A 26188-nucleotide genomic window follows, 5' to 3' on the forward strand; every position below is an offset into this window, starting at 1 on the left:
AGTTATCTCTCACCCCTGAGCTTTCTCAACCACATTTAACACATAATGTTGAATCCTTCTTTCAATTCAAAAAGATGGAAAATAGTAAAGTAAATCACGAAAGATAGTAGATGTTGCAATTTGTAGAATACAATTATTATGAAATCAATAAAAATGTTTTTTTACTGAAATGCAAGAGAAAAGCTGCAACTTGTATCCTCAAATTGATACTAAAAGACCAAAAGCCTTTTGTACAGTAACGATCGCTATGAAGACGCAATGAATGGTTCAAAGAAGCAACATGCCAAGCCAGCAGGCGTGCGAGTCGTATTTAAGAGCCACGTAAACGAGAAATAGAATGTGTGTGTGTGTGTGAGAGAGAGAGAGAGAGAAGTAGAAGTAGAGAGTAATGTCAAAATGGTGGAGATTTGAGGAGGGGTTTTCGTCGAGAGGATGCGGATACTGCAGTCAGTTAGGTTCGATTTTGCTTTAACGGCAAGTGAATACGCCATGATCCACGGAGTCCTCCTCCATACTTCTCCATCCTACTGTAGTCGCTTGTAAGTGTAGGGACTAATCTGAGGGTTAATTCTCCAACGTAGAAGAGTGAGTGAGGGAGAGGGAATGGTAGAGAGAAAGAGAATGAAAATCTAGGGAGGGAGAGGTTGAAGAGGAAAGGGAAAGGATCGAATTAAGCCAAGCCCTGGCATGGATTCTGGACTCGACCCATAATCTAACCCACAGAGTGTGTACCAGTGCACTAACCTAACTCCACTTAAATTAAAGCAATCTATCCTCTGAAACTCTTGCGCTAAGCCGGCAGGTTAAGCAAGTGACTGCGCGAGCTCCACCGCTTTCGTGGCTCCTACACTTTCGTGGAAACCACCTACCTTACTTTCCACGTGAACACGTTGTCGCCTCAGAAGCGAGGATTTACTCTTCTAGTCTCAACCGATCAGCTACCGTCTCTTCCCATTCCCAGTATCTCATCTCATTCTCTGTCTCTCCCTCTATGTCTCTTTCTCATTCGCGCTCTCTCTCTCTCTCTCTTTCTCTCTTTCTCATTCGCACGCTCTCTCTCTCTCTCTCTCTTTCTCATTCGCGCGCTCTCTCTCTCTCTATCTTCTTTTCAGTTCGCTATCAGCTTTTCTAGATAACAAGCGAAGTACTCAAAGCGCAAGGAAATCACGTAGCTCTGTTTAATCCTTTTTCGTATTGCAGTTACTCCGATGATCGCAGATCTGCCTCTTCCGATTTTCGCATAGCGTGAGTTATGAGATTTCTATTTGTGGATGAAACGTATGCGGATGGATTTACTACCCTTTCCTAACGATATATGCCTACATGAAACGATACCGTCTGTACCGGAATCTCTTGATAATCCGTCAGTTAGGCGAAAGGGGAGTCGTAAATCTTGGAAACTTGGATTAGGCGAAACGATTGACCCATTCTGCAAATCTCTCTTACTTCCTGTTAACGACAGATTTTTTTTCCGATCCGTCGATGAAGACTGTAGCAGTTCTACGGTCAAATGACTTTTTCTCGGTCACGCGTCACTGGATGAAGAAAAAGCAAAGTAGAAGGGAAGTGAAAAGGGCGGAGAGAATCCAAAGTACGTCATTTTTGTCGACGAGAACAACGCCAAGTTTCTACATAACATACTCGTTGGTAAAATAAAGAGATGACTTTTTCACTCACAAGCTTGAAAAGAAAAAAAAAAGAAGAAAAAAAGAAAAAAATTGGATTCCAACGGAAAAGCATTATGTTAGCGGTTTTTCCTGAATGAAATGATCGTGGTAGCTGCTGCAGTCCAGTCGTTTGCATATCCGTCCTTTGACAGTATCCACCTCTTTCGAACTACTGAACAAAAGGTTGCTTGCTTTTCATTTCCCTTCCGAAAGCCATTTACTGTCGACGTTTAGAACAACCTTGCATTCGGTTTGAACTGCACACCCAACGACACGAGGAATCGTGCTAGGTAACCATTTCGCATCTCGCGAAAGAAAAAATGAGAAAGAGAAACAAAGTGCAAAGGATATAGAAAAGTTCATTGATACCATTGAAAGAATTTTGAAGTTTCCTCAGTATTCTTGCTCCAAGAGTGTTTCGGCGTAATCGTGGATCGTTTAAAATGCTTAGCACACTATCAAAATTCATGATTTCCGAAAAGTTCATCTTTAACATTGTTTCTTGATCTGTCACGAAGAAGAAGGAAATCCCAAAAGTGGAAATCTTAATGTTGAAAGTACTTCGATGATAATTCCCTAACAGACAATTACTCAACGCGAAGAATTTCGTAGGAGTAATTATAAGGTTTCCCTCTCCCCTTCACGTATCATAACTATTCGTAGGAACTTCTAACGAGACATAAATTTCAAGCAAGAAACTTGTTCCCGATGCAGTACTGTGTGCAAAACTCTTGCCTCTCGAACAGGAATGCAAAAGGCAAGTAGAAGAAGGCAGGGAAGATATACATCTACTAGAAACAAGTAGTGAAATTTGAAAATTGTGTTAACATTTCTCCTGTCTTACTAGGCGATACTAAACAGATGAATTAGGTGGAAGAAGAGTTAACAGCAGGACTATGCTACGTCGAATTAATTTCCGTTTCGCCGAACTGTTACGGACGGCTTAACACATCGCAGCCTAATTAAATCATAGGGAAATGCCGATTTGAAATTACATTCTGTATTCACTGATATTACTGGATCACATTGTCTTGAATAACAGTAGAATTTTTTATTATTTTATACATGTAAAAGTTAAGGTGAACGTAATATAAGCAACGGGATACGCTTCAGCACATCAAAACTCGAAAAGAAATGAACAGATTTTGCTCTTGTAGCAGAATTTGAGAGTAAACATTTAAACGAGCCAAAGATTACAATACTATGTTGCACTTGCATTTTTTATTAATCCTCATCGCAATCTCGACCAAACCATTATTTGTTACGGTCACGAGCGACATGGATATCACCTACCAATGGAAAATCAACGAGAGCTTAAGCTCGATCAATCATGCAATCAGTAATAGCCGCAAAATCAAGCTATCTATTCTGTTTGCAATTCCATATGGAAATGTCGCTAATGCCCGATACGGCGTACTTACTCTCACACGAAGGCTCAATATGTGAATAATACGAGAACTGGTAGATACAGGTATATGTGTAACTATATGCGTCTGCGATAATATTATATGAGACAAAAGCGATCTAGCCTATCGCAGTAATATTTGTTAATAAATTATGTTATTTCGTTCACCATAAATCGCGTGATTGTAATATATATGTATATATATATATATATATATATATATATATATATATATATATAAATATATGCAAATAGAAAGAGAGTAGAGAGATAATTGAACGTGATATCGATTAAAAATATTTCTACATCGTTATCAATTGGTCGATCGTCCGATATCTCTCATGTGCGGCCGAAAAGATAGGACAAATCCAATACATCGATGTGATTTATTACCCGCTAATAATCATACCGATTCATTATAAAAGCTACATCCTCGTCATACCAGTAGTGAGGTTGGTACAAAATTCCCCATATATTCTTCACGTACAGATTTCACGTGCAAATAAAGCCTACAATGATTATTATCACCGAATACTATGTGACAGTTTGAACAATGTGTTTTGAAAAATGTACGTGGTTTAAATTGATCAAATAAATTAAAGAAAAAACACTCAAACGTTTGTATCAACTGATAAAGAAGAAAAAAATTAAATGAACTGTTTGGAATATTTGGAATATAAAATATAAAATATCTTTGGAATATAAAATATAAAATATCTTTGAAATATAAAATATCTTTGTCTTTCGAAAGAAACACAAAAAAGAAAAATAAACTAATCCATGCGAGATATAAACGATGAGACATGGTATAATAACGTAATATGGTATAATAACAACGTAAATTGTTGGGCAAATCATCTTTGTTTTTTAATTATCAGAGTAACCAGAATTGTCAGAATAGTCAAAGTTAGTAGTGTAGCTACAGTCCATTCAACGAGAAGAGTCAGAAGGTATAAAAAATACAATTGCATGCTAAGTGCATGGAACCCTAACTATTGGCTGGTGAACGATACTCAATCGTCGAATTCAGGAGCAAATTTACATAGAACATTATTAAGGCTTGCTTTATCTTCTCAGCCAAAAAGTGTTAACAATATCTAAAAGTTATGAATATACTCATGACTCGATCACGTCCCTATCACATTTCATTTTGTTCAACGGACTATAACAGTTTAATTGATTATCGTTATATTGTGTGCGAATTATCTTTATTTAAATACATGTATATCTATATAATTATTCTCAATCATATTACTTAACGATACACACGATTATCCCCCTAGTCACTTTCATTTTTTATAAAATTTTAAATTGAAGGAATCAAAAAGAGAAGGGACAATAAATAAACAATATTCTTTAAATGATATTGTAATATTGAATATTCGTAAAGTGTAGAGAAGTTTTAAATATTCAATGCAGCTATAAATTGCAAAGATGAATAAGGATTACAATAGCTTATCTGTGGCGCAATTGAAAAAGTCGTTAAAGAGTTTTGGCGCATCTACCAAGGATATAAAGTTAATTTAATCGCCAAACTGCTAAAGATTGATCCTGAAGGAAATTGTGCTTCGAGTATGAAAAGGATCGCAAATGATAAAGTCGACGTAGAGCTGACAGGTTACGTCAGAATTACACGATTCTTTTGAGAAAATTGCTCGAGAATTGGAATCATGGTGATATGTAAATACGTGATAGTCCCGTTTCTCTATCGACGAAATGAAGCGATTCGATTATCTATACCCACGGGAACGAACAGTGAAATGACGACAAATGAAACAAAATTCAATCGAATTAATTATCGTACCATGTTAATTACTAGATTCGTGCGATAAAGCGCAGACATTATACGTATCGACATACATACATACATATACTTATGCAAGATCGAAGAGAGGACTCTGATGAGCTCGGAGAGATGAAGTATGGAAAGGGGTACTCATGCTCTTTCATACCGGTGTCAGCCATCAAAAATATACAAAACACCGAAATCCAATTATAGCGTGGCTTCGAACTAAGCAAAGAATATCGGGAATGGTCTCGTTTAAATTTTAAAGAGAAAAATAAAATGCATGCGATTTAGCAATCGCGAACTTTTATTGCAATGGATCGCTCGAAAGTATAAAACGGAAGAAAGGAAGAAAAAAAGAGATATTATTTTTTTTTAATTTATTTACTTTGCAATTTCGATATCTTCGTCCTTTTCCAAATGTTTCTCTCTTTCTCTTTCAACCTCTCTCTCTCAAACTCTTTCATCAGAGATGCAAGTAGCAATTTTTTATTAATTGGAGAGAATACAAGAAAAATGAAAAAGCAAAGGATATAGGAGTAACGGAATTGTGAAAAATTCAACAAGTCAACGAGATAAAATTATCTTGATTGAAATGAACGATGTATAGACAAAGAAAAGGAATAAGAAGAAAAAAAAAGATTAACATTCATGACATTCGTAAGTGGCGCGAATATTCGAAAAAGTATGCAGTTTTAAATGCAGAAAGTGTACGCTACCGCCATCTACGCGACGATAGAGAAAACTGGAAAGCATATCGAGTGTGCGTCTTTTTCATGTACATATGCAGCAGCAGTTCGTGCGCTGCTATAGGATGGATTTCCCCTGAGGCATCTTTTTGTGCGAAGGAACACCCGACCGAGATACAAAATCGTTAAGCCGCCCTCACGTCATACGATCCTCGCTTCGCTGCTTGATTACTAGGACCATTTTTCCTGTTCTCTTTTTCATCTTTTCAGAACCGATCGCCAGTTTTTTCCTACGAGTCACTACTAAAACATGTTTCTTTCGTCGGACTCACCGAGGAATCTCCTCGTCTGCTGCCTCTCTTACCTGTAATATAGAAGAAAAACAAAATGAATTTAATTATATTCTTATGGTAATAATTAAGTGTAATTTACGAAGCAGTTTGTATTGAAAATTAAAAAAATTAAAAGCCACATATATTTAATAATAAGCTAACATATATAATTATACATAGTGTATGTTTTTATGTATATGTGCGAGCGCATGTGTGTATATATTGTATTATGTCCAATTTTTGTATATATTCAGAACAAACATTGCCCGCAATATGTCCCAGCTTTGACTTTTGTTTTTACAATGAATATTTTTCAAATTTATATGAATAAATAATTTTTTCCTTTTCTCTTCGCCTTTTTCTACATCTTCAATAAATATTTGCTATCACTTGTACATTTTCAATTACACATATATTAATATAACTAAGTATACATTTGTTAACTTAACTCGATTAGAACGTAGAAGGAAAAAATCAGCACGGTGCTAAAGTAATTTGCCATTGTATCGAAGGAAAAAACAGGAAGAGAGAAAGATTTAAAATAAAGATTGTTATCTGAAGATCTATCGTAAATCAAGAACCGATCGGATCTCAGCGAATAGCGGCGCATCATTCGTCTCTGACAAAGTGCAGACCCGCCGAGGCATCTTCCGCCGCTGGGAACTTCCGGTCATTATTTACCATCTAGATCGTCGGGAGACTTCGACCGAGTTCCTTCGCGCGCGAAACACGAAGCCGAAATCGCAAATTGATCTGGTCTCGTTCCACGACTCCGAATAGAGAAAGAGAAAGAGAAAGAGAAAGAGGAAGAGAAAAAAGAGAAGCGCTGTTTTTTTATCGCTCTTTCACACATGTTTTCCTCTCAAAAAACTATGCAAAAGAGGATCATAACGATTACGTTTCTTCATGATATTAATGAAACGAAATGAACACTACAAAATATCCTATGAATCTTTCGGCATAGCTTTCGTCATAGCTTTTTATATTATTTACACATTCACAATTATAAAACAATAATGAAAACCGATTGAAAAATTCTATAAGTTCTTATACGAATAAAAAGAAGCAAAAGAAATAGATGGAGAGGGAGAGAGAAAGAGAGAGAGAGAGAGAGAGAGAGAGAGAGAGAGAGAGAGAGAGAGAGAGAGAGAGAGAGAGAGTTTCCGTGTAGCGAGCGGTATAGATCAAACAAGAATTCTTGATATTCGGAGCTTCAACTTAACCGAGTCTTGGTTATCTGTACCAAGTAACAGCATAGCATGCTTGCCAGCATAGTGAGTGCTTCCCTGACAATCCCGTGGTATGTTAACGTCACTTCGTCCGATGGTACCAATTCGCTAGGCGAGAGCTAAAGACGAGAAGTAAGGACACGTATCGAATGAATCTTTGATAAAGCCAGACTCATCTCTAATGTAACCGTAACCACACTTAACCTCCAAAATCGCTCGCAAATAGGTCGATCTATTAAGCGACGAGCTTATAATGGTTCAATGTATCAAGCGAAACAACTTGTTCCGGTATTTGGTGCAACCAAGTTATTCGGGATAAAGACAAGGATAAATAGAAGCATTTGTGAGAAGCGATAACGATTCGATGAACCAAGTTAGAGAAGTCGTCATGGCCAAAATTGCATCAGAAACAGATAATGATAAATTTTCAAAGACTTCGCTTCCGCGTTGGTGCAATTATTCTCGTACGCGTTTGCATTTCGTTTCAAGGTGAACTCTCATGCAATTACATAATTTGACCCATTTGCCTGAATTTGGAAGATTTCGTAATGTTTTCTCTCGCACGTTCGTCCAAGATTACATTCGTAGAAGCTGTGATTGCGAACATCATCGTCTACAAGTCGAATTATCCTTGATAAAGAAAGATTACTTCCCAATAATCCACGGCATGCGCATTTACCTCGGAAACCAGGCAATAAATATGGCGTTTACACAGCAACCGGAGTTAGTCCACCTGCAGAATGAGAGAAAGAGAGAGAGAGAGAGAGAGAAAGAGAGAGGCGGAAGAACGGGGAGAGAGGGAGAAAGACAATGTGGAAAGGGTTGCTTCGGCTGGATAAATTCCTGGCCACGGTCCAGCGTTTCGAGTTGCAGAAGTCGTTTTCCGACAGACTCTTCCCGATACAAATGAATGTCCGTTCCCGAACACCAGCAGCAGCAACAGCACCAGTATCAGTCACTGAAACCTAGGAAACTGCGAAACTACGAAACTACCGTAGTAAATGGAGTCAGGTCTCCCGCCCAGTAGTCAAGACAATGGGAATATCGGAGGGAAAGAACGAGAATCGCTGAAAAGGCTCAGACGATCGATGAATTCCCTTTCTCTATCTCTATCTCTATCTCATTCTATCTACGATTCTTTGTAAATACTTCATCTTAAAATCCAAGCAAAATGTTTTCACAAGTGAAGTTCCCATCCCACCCTTCTCTCTTTCTCTCTCTCTCTCTCTCTCTCGCTCTCTCTCTCTCTCTCTCTGTTCTTTTCTTTTCATTATTCTGCACTGGCCTGCTACTTTTGTCATTAAAATCCAACGATATTTAAAGCAGCAACGCGATCGAATGAAATATGAACGACAAGATAAAGCGAGCTCGTTCCCGGGTAAAGTTTAAAGTGGATTACCAGCGTGTCAATTCTAAACGACTGGAGGACAAATCATGGAGCGGGACTCTCGACAAGTCCACGGGCCATTAAGCGACACACTTATCAAGCCGTAAAAACAAGCGCGGTCTAAATCACCTTTTTGATACCCTCCGTCCAATCCGCAGGGCATTAGGGGATCGCGTGCCGAGCGTGTTATCTCTTTTAACGCATGCATGACGGTACGTCGAAATCTTGCCGCGCTACACCAGATACCATCGTTTCGAACGCACGTACGCGAACACCAGCGGACGCACGACTTTTCGCCGTTATAAATTCCAAACAATAATTCAGTCCCCAATAAAAATTTCCACAGGAGATTAAAGCACATTCGTGGTAATAGTTAAGATTATTATTATTAATTTTTTAAATGATAATATCCACTTGCAGCGCCTTACTCGAATTTTATATCTTATAAAACGCTGACAATTGTCAGGAGAAACAAGTTCAGGCGAAAGATAATATGAAAAAGAGGAAAAAATAAAAAAGAAAAAAAAAAGAAAAGAAAAAAAGAAGAAAAGAAAAGAGCAAACCAAAGAAAAATGTGCAAACGTAAGATGAAGACGCGCGAGCTGGTCTAACAATAAAACGAAAACGATGCAGACGGACGAAAGCAGAAAATAACATAGCGAACAATTTGAGAGATTATAGAGGACGGTCGTGGTTTCCAATCGGTTGAATCTGCCTCGTAACACGTTTCTCCTACTCTCTATGCCCTTCGGAAAACCTCCCATTGCATTTTCAATTCTGTAGCTTGAATTTTGCAAAGCGACCGATGACGAAATTCAACATAAATAATTTCCGCGTTTCTATTGCACGAGGTCACGTCGTCGTCGTATTGCGGATACTAAAACGCTTCGTATGTAATAGAACACGTACACTACTATGTGTGCTCGTATCTATCCCTGTGTTTGTTGTAAATAGGCGTGGTCGTAGATTTGACGTACGCACACATGATATGCTTCGATGCGATGAAATACGTATGTATATATTTACACACAAGTACTGATAAGGATATATAAGTGTATATTTATACATCTACACATATGCTGGCTTTTAGACAAAACATAAAATGACGCACATAATTTGAACTATCTTTTCAGCAACACTTTAGTGCACTCTCTCTTTAAATTTCTATGCGCATATATATATATATATATATATATATATATATATATATATATATATATGCGCATCGCTTTGAAAACATTTATAAGCGACTTGGAAACATGGATACCCTTTTTTCTTTAGTTAATAATTATATAATAAGCACATTTATAAAATATATTATTACTAATTATTTGCTAATTGAAAACTTTCTAAAAAGACAACTTTCTTTTTTTAAATATGTACCGTTTAATATGATCTTTCATTTAAAATCACTTTGTTATCATTAATCATACAGATATTAAACATTTTATTCGAAAGATCCGATCCATCACCTCATGTAAACATACGTAAATATCGAGAGTTGAGAAGTTTTCTCTAAAAAGGAGAGACCACGACGATGAAAGCAAAGATCTCGTTCTACGAGACGACAAACGTCATATCGTTCTTCACCTACTCCTCCTTCCTTCGTCTCCTCTTTAACCACCACTTCTAGGTCCTTCCATAATCGTCTTACTGCACTTACGTCTTCGTGCAATCTCATATCACCCGTTCATTCCTAAAAGGAAAACTTTATCGTCGACATTGCTGACAGCAAGTCGTTCGTGCGATTTCCATCTAACCAAGAATCGCGAAGATGGAAAGAGGAGAGAAGAGAGATAAGATGAGAAGAAGGAAAAGGAGAAGTATGGAGGGATTTCGAGAGCGAGAAAAGTGTATTCCAACCGCTGTGTCTCTTAAGCAAAACGAGACGTCTTAATCGTCGATGTAGAATACGTCTTAATGTAGAATACGCCTCTTGGTCCTAAAAAACATACTAAAGTAAAAAAGGAAGGAATGCAGAAAAAGAAGAAGAAGATGAAGAATAAATTCTTATTTATATCTCTTGATAATAACGAAGGAATAAAAGAGGAAAAGTTAGAGAAAGATCCTAGCACAAATGGTAGGGATTAAAAGGAAATGAGAAAAAAGAATTTTACAAATGTATACCATGCGATGCAATGAAGTCTCCATCGGTATTCGAGGATGAGGCCCTACAAGAAAGATTTGCGTCTCCAACAGTACAGTTTATGTGGACACTGATTTGAAGCGAACGCTAGAAAATTTGACATTCCCACCAGCTCTTCGGACCACTGTTGGATTACGGTAGTGCACACTTACGTAAAGGCCGTCCCCAAGGAATGGGACTATCCCTCTGTCATGGTACTTCGTAGAAAAGAAGAAAGAGTCGGACGACTCCTAGAATATGTAAGCGAAGGTCTACGAAGAAGTCGCAGTGAATTTTTAGATTCCGTTGAGTTTGTCTACGAGATTTTATTCCTCTCTTTTTACTTTTTTTTTTTGTACTTTTATCCAGGGAAAATGATTTTTGAAATTGCAATGTGTCCATTGAGGATTACGTATTTGTGCTTTAAAGAAAAATATTTTTTGCAAGGTACATCATGGTCTATCTTATTTTTTTGCTTTTTTTTTTTATAAGTTAAAACGAAAATACAGTTAGGAAACTCGTTTTGGTGATAATATATAAATATTGAGTTCTTTATGAAACGACGGGACATTGAGATTAAATCACGAAAAAATGTATTTTTCGCAATAGAATTGAGTTATAGATTTTTACGGACTGTATTATATCCTTGTTCTCTTAAAAGATTCGAATGTTCTCTTCTTTCTTTTTCTGCTCGTGGTCGTCTTTATTTTAAAAGGTTATAGTTTCGTTTTGTAGTTATGGTAAAACCGCCCAGTCTTTGACACGACGTCCATACATGTGTATAATTATTGTATTTCTCTGAACTATTTAAAAAATAGTTGCTATGAATGCGTCTAATTGTTTAAAGACTAATTGTTTAAAGCACGAAGTGAAAGTTTTCCTTATACTCTTTCTTATAATGACGTCATAGACCAATGATTCGCTCCAGGTATAAATCTGTGTAACACGTTAATAGAGATACGAGGAGCGAGAAAAATGATTAAATGTCGAGATGAAAGAAAGGAAACTTGTACCGGTTAGAAATAAAAACTAATAAATAAGATAAGCCCTTACTGTTAATACTGTATTATAGACATTGCTATTGTTGTTCGAAATTGCGTGATTGACTCTGTAGCTCGAGCTTATTAACGAATTGAAACACGTGGTAGACCGCTGATAAGGGTATTATCATCTACTCATTTTAACGGGCTATTTATTTTTCCACGTTGCATAGGAACCACCGTCCATTCTGACAAACTCAATGGCAAGATAAAAACAAAATTTGCTGGAGGGCAGAATCAGATGATGTATGGTTGCCGATGCTGCTAAAACGCTCGATCGCTACACCCGTACCTACATACGCACACGCATGCACATACACACGCGCTCGCGCGTGCGCACACGCACACACGCACACATACACGCGCGCACATACACATTAGTACACACGAATCATTCGCGTACCAAATATGTATATGAGTGAACCCGTTACAAACCAAGTGAAATGAGAATATTATGCGTGACTATGACAATCGATACCGCCGACACCTATTAATCAATGAATTTGCGGGCATTAACGTGTTGACTGTAGCGCGAGCTACCTAACCGTGGTTCACGGTTTAGGCGGATCGTTACGTTAGTCACTAAACGATAATTGATGCACGTCGTTCCTAAAGTGCTTTTCCCATGTAGCTACCTGCCATCATCGACATTCGATTTCTTCAGCTTGACGAATGATTCCGCAAATATCTAAAATAGAAACAGAACGATCTCAATAGCTAACTTCTTTCTAAATATATTATATTGAACATTCTCGTACTTCGAAATTATTCGCTATTGGCATAATAGGTATAAAGTCATAAAAGCAAATAGCTTTCGAATCTTTTAAGAGAGAAGGGATACGACGTAGTCAGTAAGAATCGAGAGTTCAATTTGAAAGTATCTCGAATCGAAATGTCGACCGCGTAAGAGGACATTGATCGGGAAATGAAGTCGTTCTGGCTTCGTGAAAGCAACAAAACCGTCGCATTGCCCGCAAGTCTCTCCATTAATAGGTAATCCAATTCACGATAATGGCTTCTTAATACTCTCAGAGTCTTATCGCTCGATTTTTAATTCTCTCATAGTAGTAGCAGTAGTCACGATAATCCAACTTGGATTAACTTATCGCGATGGTTGATAAATTCTTCCTACGGACTGTATATTCGAGAGAATACGGTACGAAGCAGTTTACAATGAAAAGATAGGGAAAATATTTCTATACGATATCGAATTTCGTGACTCCTGGCACTACGTATCCTCGAGTTATCCACAAAAATCTCTCAAGAGAAAGTTCGTTTGTCGTATATTGTATTCTATGTATATGACATTGAAAAAGACTTTAATGATTCCAGAGTGAGACTACCATCGACGAGCATGTTTACAAGTGGTCCTTTCTAGCAATTCACCGTACGAGCGGTGAAGAAGAAAAGAGAAAAGAAGTATAAAAGCAAATGAAGCGAATTTTTATACTGTTATCGAATCTTTGGAAAGAGAGTCATATTTAAAAATAATGGCTTTTTCTTTGCAGTGTTTTTAGTCCAGCATCCAAGTTACCGACTCTAAGAACGAAGAATGATTCGTTCTACAAGAACGAACAATAGGAGCATATAACTTGGATAAGAGCATACATTCTTTTTTAATAATTTAAAAGAGAATCAAGAAACGAAGAGGAGCGAATTGTTTCAAAAAAGATGGTATAGAGCGAATCAAATGAAAAGAATAAGTCAGAGAGAAAATCGATGCGAAACGAAGTGATAGAATTAAATAATAGAAAAAATAAAATAATCTGATTACTTTAATTCGATTCTTGGAAAGTTTTTCGTACAAATACTCCATCGTGTACATACTTCTCGCAATAGTTCTTCTACTTCTGTCTTCCATTCAGCTATAGTAGTAGCTTACAACCATCATCTAAGTGAAGAAATTGATTCGCGTTCTGTACTTTACACGATTATGACGACACTCAAATATAAATCGTTAACGACCACAACGTCTAGATTGCGTCTTCTCGATGCTGGAATCTGTCGTCAATTTGGAGGATATATCCGAGAAAGTATACGATGAATAAATTTAATCTGACACATCACATATTGAATCATAATCACATATTGAAGAAATCCCACTAAGGAAAGAACCGTTTATGCGAAACGGTTGTAAAAAAGCATTTCTGTGAAAAATTTTGTACAAAAACAATATATTTACATATAATTGATTTAACATTTAATAGAAAAAAAATGTTCAACTATAAACAAAAATATAATAATCGATAAGCTATTAATGTCTTTAAGAATCCAATAAGAATCTATAAAGTAAATGAAAAAAGAAGTGAAAAGTTCCGGAAAGTATCCCTAGTATAGAAACCTCAACGGACTGACACACTAACCTATATAATTTCTTGGAAAGACAAGCGTACTGTAGAGGGAAAAAAATAACTGGATAAAAAACTGTCTACGTTTCGTGAATCCCCCATATATAAGTATTGCATTCTTACTTATATAAATTCCGGAAATAAGCTTCAGCAAGGCGAGTAAGCAAAAAAACTAACTTTTTTCTTCCTCGATGCGCGTAACTAAATTCGTTTTTCTACTGACACACTAGTGACATATAAATTTTTTTATATAAGTTTACCATAGTTTCTATGAAAGCTTATTATCATTTAAATGTAAATAAAACACATATATACATATGTGCGTTAACAAATGATATTCGATTCATACGTTTTTACAATTTTATTTTTAGTACTGAACAACGTAAAATACTAAAACAAAAATTGTTTTATCAAGTACTGGATGTTGAATACAATCGGATACAAGATAATTATTAAACAATGCTCTTACATTCTTCATATAGGTTGTCCTACATTTAAAAATACCCAATATAATTAACAAGTTTGTCACAAAATACAATTCAATAGTTTTTGCAATTCGACTTTTCTCATATTTAACGCTGATTGAGACAGTGAAATAACGAAAAAAGATAAGATTGATTGTGTATAAGCAATTTACATCTTTTTATCCATACAAAACACGTTAACTGACGATGTCTCTTTTTTTTTAACATAGAAGAAAGTTAGTCTTGTATATAAATATCAGTAGATAAAATAATTTACATTAGTTAATGGAGAGTTACATGTACAATATATAAGTTAATAATAAATAAAGAAAAATAGAGAGAGAGAAAGAGAGAGAGAAAGAGAGAAAGAGATGGAGAGGAAGAGAGAGAAACGTTTGAAAGGTAACAAGACAGTTGAAAAAGTGTTAACGAGGGTGCAAATAGTGTGAGAAGACGAATCGAGAGAATATGCATGGTAAATGCAACAGCAAATTTGGAGCTGGCTTGATGTAATCAAAAAGAGGAATCCGAAAATACGGCGAAAAGCATTGATGTGTAACAACAGTGTCGTTTGCGTAGCCGCGTTAGGAACTATGTTAAAAACTTATTGACCGACCGCGGAAGCGTTATTACGATTAGAGAGCGAAAAGTTGCCGAAAGCCGTGGCGTATATTCGTGTTTACACAGCTATCACCTTGGACTCGAGAGTACCGGTTTGCTTCGCGTAAACATCAAAGGGAGAGATATCCAAGCTGCTATTGCTGTTGCTACTAACTCACAATGACGAAGTGCTTGCCGAAGGCAGAAGCGTAGATAGGAGGAAAATATTTTCTCGAAATAAACTATAACGATAACTGAGATAATTTAGTGTGAAAGAATTTGCAAATTTATTCGAGAGAAAAAGTCAGCGGAACAACAGGCCTAAGGATGAAAACGGTCCAACGGGTAAATGGTCGCGTTAGCCGTTGGTGGGACGTGTCCAAAAGTGAATTTTATCTACGTGCTCGGCGAACGAATATGTAGGTAGGTACGTCGGTTGGCCGGCACGGTACAATGGAGGACTACGAAATCAGAGATAAGTGGCGCTCGACGACGGAATTTAGGAATACCTTAGCGAACGACGGGCGGGGACACGAGGCGTGCTGCATTTAATATGCGCGGAGGGAAGGGTCGTTCGAGAGGGCCAAAGTGTCCTCAGAGAGAATAGGAGAGAAGGAGAGAGTCCTGGCCCTTTAATTTATACGATTGCGGGGCTAGGCCACGTTTCCTACCATTGTTCCCCTCACAATAAGTCCGACGCTGCATGCTCGTGTTTCTTTACGGACGCGTTTCGACCCTCCGTCCTCATTCCTTCTCTCTTTCTCTTTCTCTCACTCTCTCTTTCTCTCTCTCTCTCTCTCTCTCTCTTCCTCGCTCTCTTTACCTGCCGCGAAATTTACACCAAGCTTCGCGACATTCGGCACGCCCGTCTAGAATGTTACGACTGAAACGTATCGTTTCTGTATCAAATATCCGTTTCGGTCCGCGACGGTATAGTCGACTCGATTTAAAACGCGTGGGAATACTTTCGTCGAAACGTTAAACCTTACACTTTACACGTGTCTAGACGATACAAAATTCCTATTTATTTTACGGAACACGTTTTCTATTTATTTTTTCTTTCTTTACTAACGTGCGTAAACAATCAAAGAAAAATAGAAACCGAAAAGTCAACTGACCAAATCTAACTTCCTTTAAAATCTAAAATCTTCTTTCTTTCTTCGTAATAGATTCTAGCAGCGTTTTTGCCTCAGAACGTTCTTACCAACGGGAAAACAAATTCTCTTCATTTACTTTGTTCCTCTTATATTCCTTATTGTCGCTTCTAACATCTGGATTAATGTTTACATGAAACATTCCACTATCGTCAGATTTATATAGAAATAAAGAAATAGAATAACAAGACGAGACGAGAATTATTCTCTTTTCTTTGAGAAAATTGTAAAAATTCTCGAAACGAGAGCACTTTACGAGAAGTAAGATATGTTTGGAATCGGGAATACGAACAGATTTTATGGATAGGAATGAAAGACTAGGATGGAAGATATTGTAAAAGTTAGTTAGGGAAATTCGAAAAGTTGAATCGAATTCAGAAGAGAAAGAGAGAAAGGAAGTGAGAGGAGAGAGCTTTTGCTCAGGGTTGGAAGAGAAGGACAAAGAAAAGATCTGGAACGGATGAAGTAATCTTGCCTCGTTAAAACCGTTGGTGAACGATGAGGGTCTTCGATGCTCATTCGTGAATCGAAAGGGAAAGAAGAGGGTCGTCCAGAGAAGTACCCAGACTGATCTTTCGAACTGCGGATTCGCATCAATTAACGCCGAAACTCTGCAGCGGAAACTTCAAAGGTGACGAGCGCTCTACTACAAGACACCATCATGCCAACTTTCTCCACTGTTTCTCAATCGATGATCCGTCGCCATGTTCCTTGAGTACTTTTGTTTTTCCAAGAGTCTATTTTACGAGCCTTTATTGTGATTCCTTCAAAGTCGATGATAATTTTAATTTTATATCAAAGGGATTCGAAAGAAAAAAATTAAAGGGATAAAAAAACAAATAAAAGTTAGCAAAGAAGAAAAAACATGCTGGCAATGAGAATCGATCCGGTGAAAATAAGCTTAATCTCGCTGAGTGAAATCGCTGCCAAATGTAATGCGTCTCCTGTTGGCCGACGAGTCCACCGCAAACAACCCCTCTTACCCTCACACAGAAAATTCCTGCCTACCGCTGAGTCTCTATCGACGGATTAGCGACCGCGGGATCACGGCAAAGAAAGCTCCAAAAAAGTAGAGAGCGGTAAGGTCTTTACAGAAGTGTAAGGGTGATAGTACAGAGAGAACCGGCACGTATTTGAAATATTTTATTTCTTCTTCTGTTGCCAAAATTCACCATCGCTAATGACATATTTTTCTCTTACTTGTGTACCCATACTGCTATCGATAAAATATCAAACGTATGGACGAAGAGAAATGCCAGCATTGATCTTTAATCGGGAAAAATCTCGCCAAAAGGGAAATGCCACATCGGCCAGTTCGTTTACATTCTGTTTCATTTCAGACATGAATATTTCCATAAGAAAAATATTGTGTTCTCTAAATGCCAAAAACAACGACCCCTCGTTCATTCGTTCGTCTGTCAATCGCACTGTCGGACAATATCTCAAATCCGTGAATAAACATGTCAAAATATATTCTTTACTATTTAATAATTGATTTTTTGTAGATAATAATTAATAAAATAATAAGAAAGAGATAATAAAAAACATGATTTTTTCTTTCTTAAAAAAAAAGACGATCGATTTTATATGCCTTTCATGCTCCTCCATTCGATCTACCGAGACTACTTGTCTAAAGATTTCGTAGATATAGGAAAATCTTGCGATTCAAGTGACCTACCACCTGTGATCCAATCGACATTTGCGCGGAACATAGATACCAGGAAACATCGTTGCTGCAACTTTTATACATTTACGTCGATCGACAATGTAAATGCTGCACGACCTCGCTATATCATACAGAGACCTGCTTCATGCTACTATTTATGCCCCCACAGCTGGCGTCGACGTCACAAAGTCGAAACTGCAGTTTAAAACTTTCGTTACGACCCCGATATATATGTATATACCGTATTTACTTGTATGTATATATGTGCCTATATCTAAATGTTCATGTGTCGAAAGTATTACACGGATAAAAAATTATATTCGATCTCAATGGAAAATTTTATGAAATGTATAGTATATAATGCTATATAACCACCTTTCAAATGTAAAATATTATCAGGAAATAAAAAAATTAACATTTTTTTTAATCTTACAAAAACAAATACTTTTTCGTTTACACAATTTTCAATTGATCACTTTGCATGTTAAATCCTGTATACCTTAACATATCGTCAATATCGAATCATAATAATAAAGGCGTCAATCTTCTTTATATCTATAAGTATCAGTTTGTAAAAAAAGTTATTTTGTGATCCAACGTTCCTTCTTTAAATTGAACGTGTAATCAAAGTTCTGCCATAGACTTTTATGATTTGACAGAAAAAATAATAAAAAAAATAAAAGAAGAATAAAGAAAGAAAGAAAAATGTGAAGAATTATGTAATGCGATAACTCACGATACGATAGAGTCGGTCGTAGCTGAAGTTATACCAGAGAACTTCTACGAAACAAATCGAGGTTTATCTAGGTCGCTAACTGTGCAACGATATCCCTCGTACTTTCTAACGATGTTATTAAATAATGACGTGAAGAATACACAACAGTAGTTGGAGTTCGATCCATGAAGAAACGAATTCAAAAGGTAAGGTTCGAAGTCAAGTAGCATCTCTAAAGACGGAAATAAAAGAAGGAAACGTGTTTCAAGGTAGATAAGTGATCACGATCATCCGATCACGATCAGTCTCCTTGTTAAAACGCTCGTCGACGATTAATTATTTAGAGATTGAAGCATATCCACTATGCATATGTCTGTAGTCACGCTCGAGACAGCACAGTGTTCTCCAACCTTCTGGCATTACCCTTTTCGTTCTGCTCCGTTGATTTCTCTTTGTCTACAGTAAACAATGCAGTGATTACCCACTACATAGTGATTGGTCACACTCATTAACTTTAACTCTCTGTCATTTGAGAAAAAAATTATATGATAGAACATCGGTTTATATTAGAAATGTATAAATTTCCTAATAAATTTCCTTTCTTTCACATTTTAAATAATAATAATAATAATAATATCTAAATTTTATCATCATATGCATCATTAAATAAATTCTATATATTTACATGATCAAGTGAGCCAGAAATTGCACTGTTTATTCTCTTGATATTATAATTATTATTAAAAGACCAACTACGTTCTAGTAAAAACTGCTCGCCTTCTTCTTTTCCCGATCGATATTACGATCATATACGTAAGTTCTCAAATACAATGGGTCACAGATATCTACAGAGGTATATTTCTGACGCTAAATGCATCCTAAATATAAGACATAAAGGACAGAAGAGAGCAAAAGCTAGGATTATGAGGTACACTATCGTCGTGGCCTTCAACGAAACGAATCGACTTTAGTCAGCAGCTGTTGTGGACGGTTTAAATGATAATATATCCAATGGGAGTCTCTGGATGTCTCGGAAAAATCCGTTCTATCGTGGAATCTCGATGTTTGTTTTAGAGAGAGAGTGAGAGAGAGAGAGAGAGAGAGAGGAGGAGAGAGAGAGAGGAGGAGAGAGAGAGAGGGAGAGAGAGAGGAGGAGAGAGAGAGAGAGAGGGAGAAAGAGAGCAGACTGATACTATTAGTAATAGAGCTAGTAGTATGTAGAGGTAGAGAAGGTTAGAGCAGCGGGCCGTTACGACTCCCGTCGCCTAATAATCTGTTTCGTCGATCGTAGCTTCGCGTAATTATGGACCCACGATACGCGCGTCCTAACTCTCTCTCTCTCTCTCTCTCTTTTTCTCTCTCTCTCTCTCTCTTTTTCTCTCTCTCTCTCTCACTCTCTTTCTTTCTCTTTCTCTTCCTCTCTCTCTCTCTCTTCCTATCTCTCTTTACTCTTTATCCAAGCTGTGCGTTCCGTGTATGAACCGCCTTCTCTTTATCCCCTACCACCACAACCTCCCCTCTTATACGTTGCACCACGACGAACCAAAGCGTTAGTATGCGTAGCCCCAAAACCGCAAGACCTTCCTGCACAACTCTAAAACACACGTTGCCTCGATGAGCCTGAGTGTGAGAGAAATGGAGAGGGTGGTAAACGAAGTGAACAGGGAAAGGGGATGAAACCGCCCAAAGTACGTTCACCGCACACGTACGAGGACACTATCTCCGGCAGCAGACGTCGCTGAAGATACTACCGAGCTTACTACGGAGTTACCGTTGCTTCATTTACCAGTATTGTTGTTACCCGATCTTCTTCCTTGCTTGCTCTCTCATGACGACTTTCTCCTTCCGATGCACCGAGTTATTGGCACGAGCTTCCATGCCGTAACATCTTCAATGGTACGAGGACACACATACAAAACTATCTCAACGCTATATTCCTCTGTATTATGGAAGCTTCTGTTTCATTCAATTTCGATACCTACTCCGAGAACACGAGAATAGCTAAACACATATCATCGCCGACTCCTCGCGTAAAGCATCAAGAGCTGTGGTCGGAATATGCGAGATCGATGTAACGCGATTAAGCAGTATAGTATATCATCATTGTGCTGGTCCTACAGTTGAAAGATCGTGATTGTGAATGGTCTCTAAAGATGTCGGCGATTGTACTCATGATCATTTTTTTTCCTTCTTCTCCCTTTTTTTTTAATAAGACATTAATTGTGAGAAAGAGGAAATAACGAATCTTTTTCAGAAGGATAAATTATGTTCTGCGAGCGAAGTTAAATCAAAGATAAAACTTTTCTTATCAGGTAATACATGTTTTTAATACACGTACAGAGAAAAGACTTTTTAAAATGTAATAATAGTGGTAATGCGTGGATGAATCAGATAAGATCTATGATCGTAAATGAATAATGCACGAACGGACCCGTGCACTTTAATTACACAACATGATTATCGCGATGAAGATATGACATCCAATTCTTAGGAATATGAACGTGCTGTTCTTAACTTTGAACATTTTTCTCTTTAAGTTCGACTGACGAGAAGAAAAACCTTTCTCACAAAATATTCAGTTGGTGCATTTACGAAATTTTGGAGAATAAAGTCCAATAATTTGAACAAATATCGATACCAATTCGAGTTTCGGGAGTAATATTATCGTTTCTCTGCCAACGATACATAAATAATTCATAAAGACGACTCTTTCCTTCCTAATCCGTTACGAAGAAGCGAGGAAAGAAGTCCGAAAATGCTTCGTAAAATTGATACAATCGAACTTTCGACTTGTGGAAAGAAAAAAGAAAAAAAAAGAAGACGTCACTGTAAACCATTAATAATCTGTATTACCGGATTGCCGGCTGACAACGAGCCACTCGCTTTTTTCTTTTCCACAAAACGATAATAAGGCTTCCTTATAACGTATCTATCGCACAAATGCATATTATATCATTCCATCCAGCATATGCGACGAATTATATACACATATATATATATACATACATATATATATATATATATATATGTGTTAAGAGAGAGAGAGAGAGAGAGAGAGAGACACAGGTGGCCCGTATTTTATTAGCTTACATTTGTTGACTATAATTTGCAACGTTAGCTCGTCGTCTCTCTTGTTTTAGCTGAAAGGTAAACCCATTCGACATCTCATTCCACATCTCGTGTCACTGAAAGAAAATATTGGAAAGATACTTATTGGAATTATCAGATTCGTAGATTTTATCAATATTCCGTGAACGTTCATCGTAGCCATTAAACATTTTTAATGTATAGGAAACTTTTACTCGCAGGAACACGCAATTGATCGAAAAATTTTCTTGGATTAAATCTGGTCGAGATTTCAACAGAGATTTTAAAATGAATTTTCCAGTCGAAATGACTATTTTACCTCGCTGCATCTTTTTTAATCTCATTTTTCACAAATTATTAAGGTTAATAAAACGATAGTGGTGCTCGAGCGCTCGAATAGATAGGTAACTCATTGGACGATAACGATCCTGGGGACACCAGAAACTAGTTTACGTTCATTAATCACCGCACCTGTTTCACATCCTAGAAGAGTAACAACATGCCTACGTACATGTGTGAAAAGTCTTGTGCTGATGAAACACTTTTCTCGTCTAATGTAAACGAACGTGCCTCGAGTTCGTTCTCCGGCATTTTTCTCGTGACTAAGACGATGCTAGTACGATGACTCTTAACTTTCTAATATTTGTTCAACGCTTCTCGTCCAATTGGAAATGAAATAAAAAAAAAAAACGTATTCCATGATTATTTTCTACTATAGAAATAACAAAATCTACTTTTTCTAAAAAGTACTCAAAGAAGTTTCAGTTCTATGACAGGAAACGAAAATATAAGGTGTGTTAGAAATGAATTCTGATATTCTCTTAATTATATCTACAGTCATTACGTAACGAATTATCTGTTTTAAACCGTAAGTATCGTGCGACAACAAAATTTTATTCAATTTTTGTTCTCCTTCTCTCGCGTGATACTTTCAAACGAGCCAACAAAACATCGAAAAAGTTTCAAGCGTTTTAAATAAGTGTCTTTGCTACCTGATCAAGGTTCTTCCATTTCAGTATAATTTAAGTCGGTAAGCCAACGGTGTGTCACGCATTTACTTCATTTTGTACGTAAACTACGACCTCTTGGGTTTCACAAGCGTCGGTTTCTACTCTTCACGAAAGAATAATGGCTTTCGTTGAAGTATGTTACTCCTCAACCAACGATATCCTAGCTTTTTTCAAGAAAGTTCTCCCTTTCTTTTAAATATTCCGAATAAACCTATTATTCTCTGGAACAATCGCTGAGGTAGTTAAGATTAGTCGAAATTTAGTAAAGACCATGATTCGCCAACTAAAGAATGTATCGTCACAACATTAAATAATCGACATAGAACAAATACTAAAAATGTTCCCGAAGGCTAACCACAATAGTTCTTTTTTTATTGCAACAGGTTAACGATTATATAAGAAAAGAATACACGAGATGAAATAAAGATATAATTTTCCTTTCTCTCTCTTTTCCTTTCTATCCAGTTATGCCTCCCTTCTAGAAGAAAATAATTTTTACAAAGATATTGAAAGTAACGGATCCATGGAGCCAGTGGATGGGACATCGATTCTCTATCGTCGTTTATTTCAACATCGTAATCGTTTCTGTCGTCGTCTTCATCGAGCGAGTCGTCGACCGTGCAATACAAAACGAAAATAACTGTGCGCGTAAATCAGCAGTAAAGTCGGTAGTAAAACGTTAATAAAGCTTGTGTAGTCGCTACAGTCGTTACTATGAGTGTATGAGTAGATCTGAAGGAAGGAATACAAGAAACGTTTCAGAATGAGACGGAACTATCTACGTTTACGCATACAGGTTGATTGTTACGCGTCCGGCAATTTCGTGGCTATTGCTTTTCCAGCTACGACGTGTTGCTTTTCTTTATATATATATACATATATATATGTATGTATATATATGTATATATATATGTATGTATATATATGTATGTATATATATGTATATATATATATATATGTATATATATAAACTTATATGTATATAGGCTTATATATGTTTCTTCTCTTTCTATATATATTCTCTTTATATATATATATATATATATATATATATATATATATATACAGATATATATATATATACACACAAATCGTCTCTAATATTTCAGAATGCTGCCTTTGACTGTTCAAATAAACAGATAGTAGTTTATTTGGCCATTGATGATGTGGATATTCGTAATTAGAGTATCGAATGTTATGTGAATATATAGATAATAAATACATATTTTTATACATGTATATGAATAGATATATACTATTTTATGAACGAATGTAGATAATCTTTATAAAGTTTAACGTATCGAATATCTGTGTAATTTATGCAAACTATTCAATAAACGGCACGTTTCTTCGTTTCTTCTTGACCGTAAAAGATAGTCTGTTGCAGAGGAAATGGTACTAATTACTAACGACAATTAAGTGATCCGGCAACCGTAACTCCTGAAAGTTCTTACCGCATCGAATGCACGTCCGGACGTTACTACCCGTAACTACTAGTTGTAGCGAGTCGAGTGCTCGGAACGCGCCAAGGATTTCGAGTGTCAAGTGTAAAACAGCTGGGACAACACATCATTGAAGAAACAGCCTCTGCTTGAACTGATATGCGTAATACTGTAGCAAAACTTTTGATCGTTGCACTAAACAGAGCTATATGTGTTCCGAATTTTTTTTTTCTCAGAAATAAGACGAACAAGGCTAAAGAGGACATCTGTTATCAGTGATAAGACTAATATAGCTTCGCTTGATTGTTTTTATGCAATTAACTCTCAACTGTTCTTCCTTGACTGGATTATTTTACGATAATTCATGATCTTACGAATTAACGAAGAGCTGTAAGAAGAATGTTTAGCGCAAAATGGAGACCGAGAAGAGAAAACCGAATGAAGTAAGAAATGAGAAGAGAGAGAGAGAGAGAGAGAGAGAGAGAGAATGATAGGATTGGTGGATAAGCTTAGTCTAAGTTCGAGGTTTCTTTAGATAAAACGAGAATCAGAGATCAAAGTTCTGTGTTCTTGCAAGCTCAAAGAGCAAGCTTGATATATAAGAGAAAGGGAGAAAGGGAGAGAGAGAAAGAAAGAAAGAGAGAAAGAGAAAGAGAGAGAATCGACAGGGAAAGGAGCATTTCAAGGTATATGCAATCATCTGAGCTACGGTACTCTCATCTCTCTTTCTCTTTCTCTCTCGTTTTCTCTCGCTTCCAGCAAGTATAACTCAATGCGGAAGAACTTGACGGGTCTTGCCGCTGATTAGAAGCGTTCCGTCGAGTTTCTCAGAGCTTCGAAAATTAGACAAAGCTGTGAAGGAAGATAGAGAGAGAGAGAGAGAGAGAGAGAGAGAGAGAGAGAGAGAGAGAAGGAAGAACAGGTTAGAAAGTAAGAGAGAAGTAGAGGAAGACAGAGGAAAAGCGATAATGATTTACAAACGCGTGAAGTTGCTCTTACCAAGAACACATCGCAGGTTCTCAGCATATATTCGGTGTTCATTGCGGAATTATTTTCCTTAAAATTTAGATTTTCCGGGCCAGATATCACTTGCGATGAGTAAATATCGCAATATAATATAAAACGAGAGCAAACGCTTTTCATCCTGACATCTTCGAAGAGGTCGCATATTTTCGTAATGTCACGATACTCAAAGTAAAATATATGCGAAAGTGAACGGAATATAATACCGGAGCAAGTTAAATACGCTTACTTCGCGAAGTGTAGCGCAAAAATAAAAGCATATCGTACCACTACTTTTAACCGCGAAATTATAATATTTTCAGCCGGTTTATACCAACGAGTCGCTTTAACGTCAATTGAGAAGTTGAGTAAAGTGGTAAAGTGGGCTGACGCACTTGGAATAAAAATTAAAATAAAAAGCAAGAGAAAAAAGAAAAGAAAATGCGAGCTATGAATTCTGCGAATTTCAACAAATGCATGACTGAATGCAATTGCACGTGTGCAGCTTTCCACCTTAAATACTACTCTTACGGATACATTGGAATTTTGATTCAAATTTATATCCCACTATAACGAAGCGCGGTATCAGCTTTACGATGAGACGACTATCAGGGTGATCGTATGAATCCCGAGAAACGATCAAGTTCCTTCCTTTCGCATTAAAATCAAATGGAAAGAGTGAACGACTTGTTATCAAGAACAGGAAATAGAAGCAATCGTTTTCGTAAGACGACCACGAAAGATTCCTCTTTCGACATTTGAGCTTCGGGTTGAACCTTCCTAACATCCTTTCCTACTCGAAACGTCGAGAATTCATTAAGAAATACTTGTTTCGAAAGGAAAGGGGAGAGAAACGGATATCTACCCTAATTTGTCTTCGCGTTTCGTGAGTAAGCACGACTTGGCACACGGCGCGTAATTATCGTTGGAAATTCCAGTGCAATAAATTCCTGAGCGGTAAGTGGCAGAATTTTATCTCTGAAATACCTGTGGTCGAACCCCACCTTTTCCTTTGCACGACTTACTATGAAGGGAGAATG

The 26188-nt window shown here is 37.0% G+C and overlaps 1 protein-coding gene across 6 annotated transcripts in view; it reads right to left on the minus strand.

The window, feature by feature from the left end:
• Positions 1-26188, minus strand: part of Rbp6 (RNA-binding protein 6) — a 598400-nt gene that overhangs the window by 423991 nt on the left and 148221 nt on the right. For 2 of the 6 annotated variants that reach the window (XM_035875514.2, XM_085663094.1), the window contains exon 2: positions 5880-5911. The exons of the other annotated variants lie outside the window; for them this stretch is intronic. The gene's annotated coding sequence lies outside the window, so the exon portion shown is untranslated. The remainder of the gene's footprint in view (positions 1-5879; positions 5912-26188) is intronic. 6 annotated transcript variants of the gene reach the window in all.

This window comes from Vespa mandarinia, chromosome 1, assembly GCF_050613455.1.
Source record: "Vespa mandarinia isolate Hongniang chromosome 1, ASM5061345v1, whole genome shotgun sequence".
NCBI lineage: Eukaryota > Metazoa > Arthropoda > Insecta > Hymenoptera > Vespidae > Vespa > Vespa mandarinia.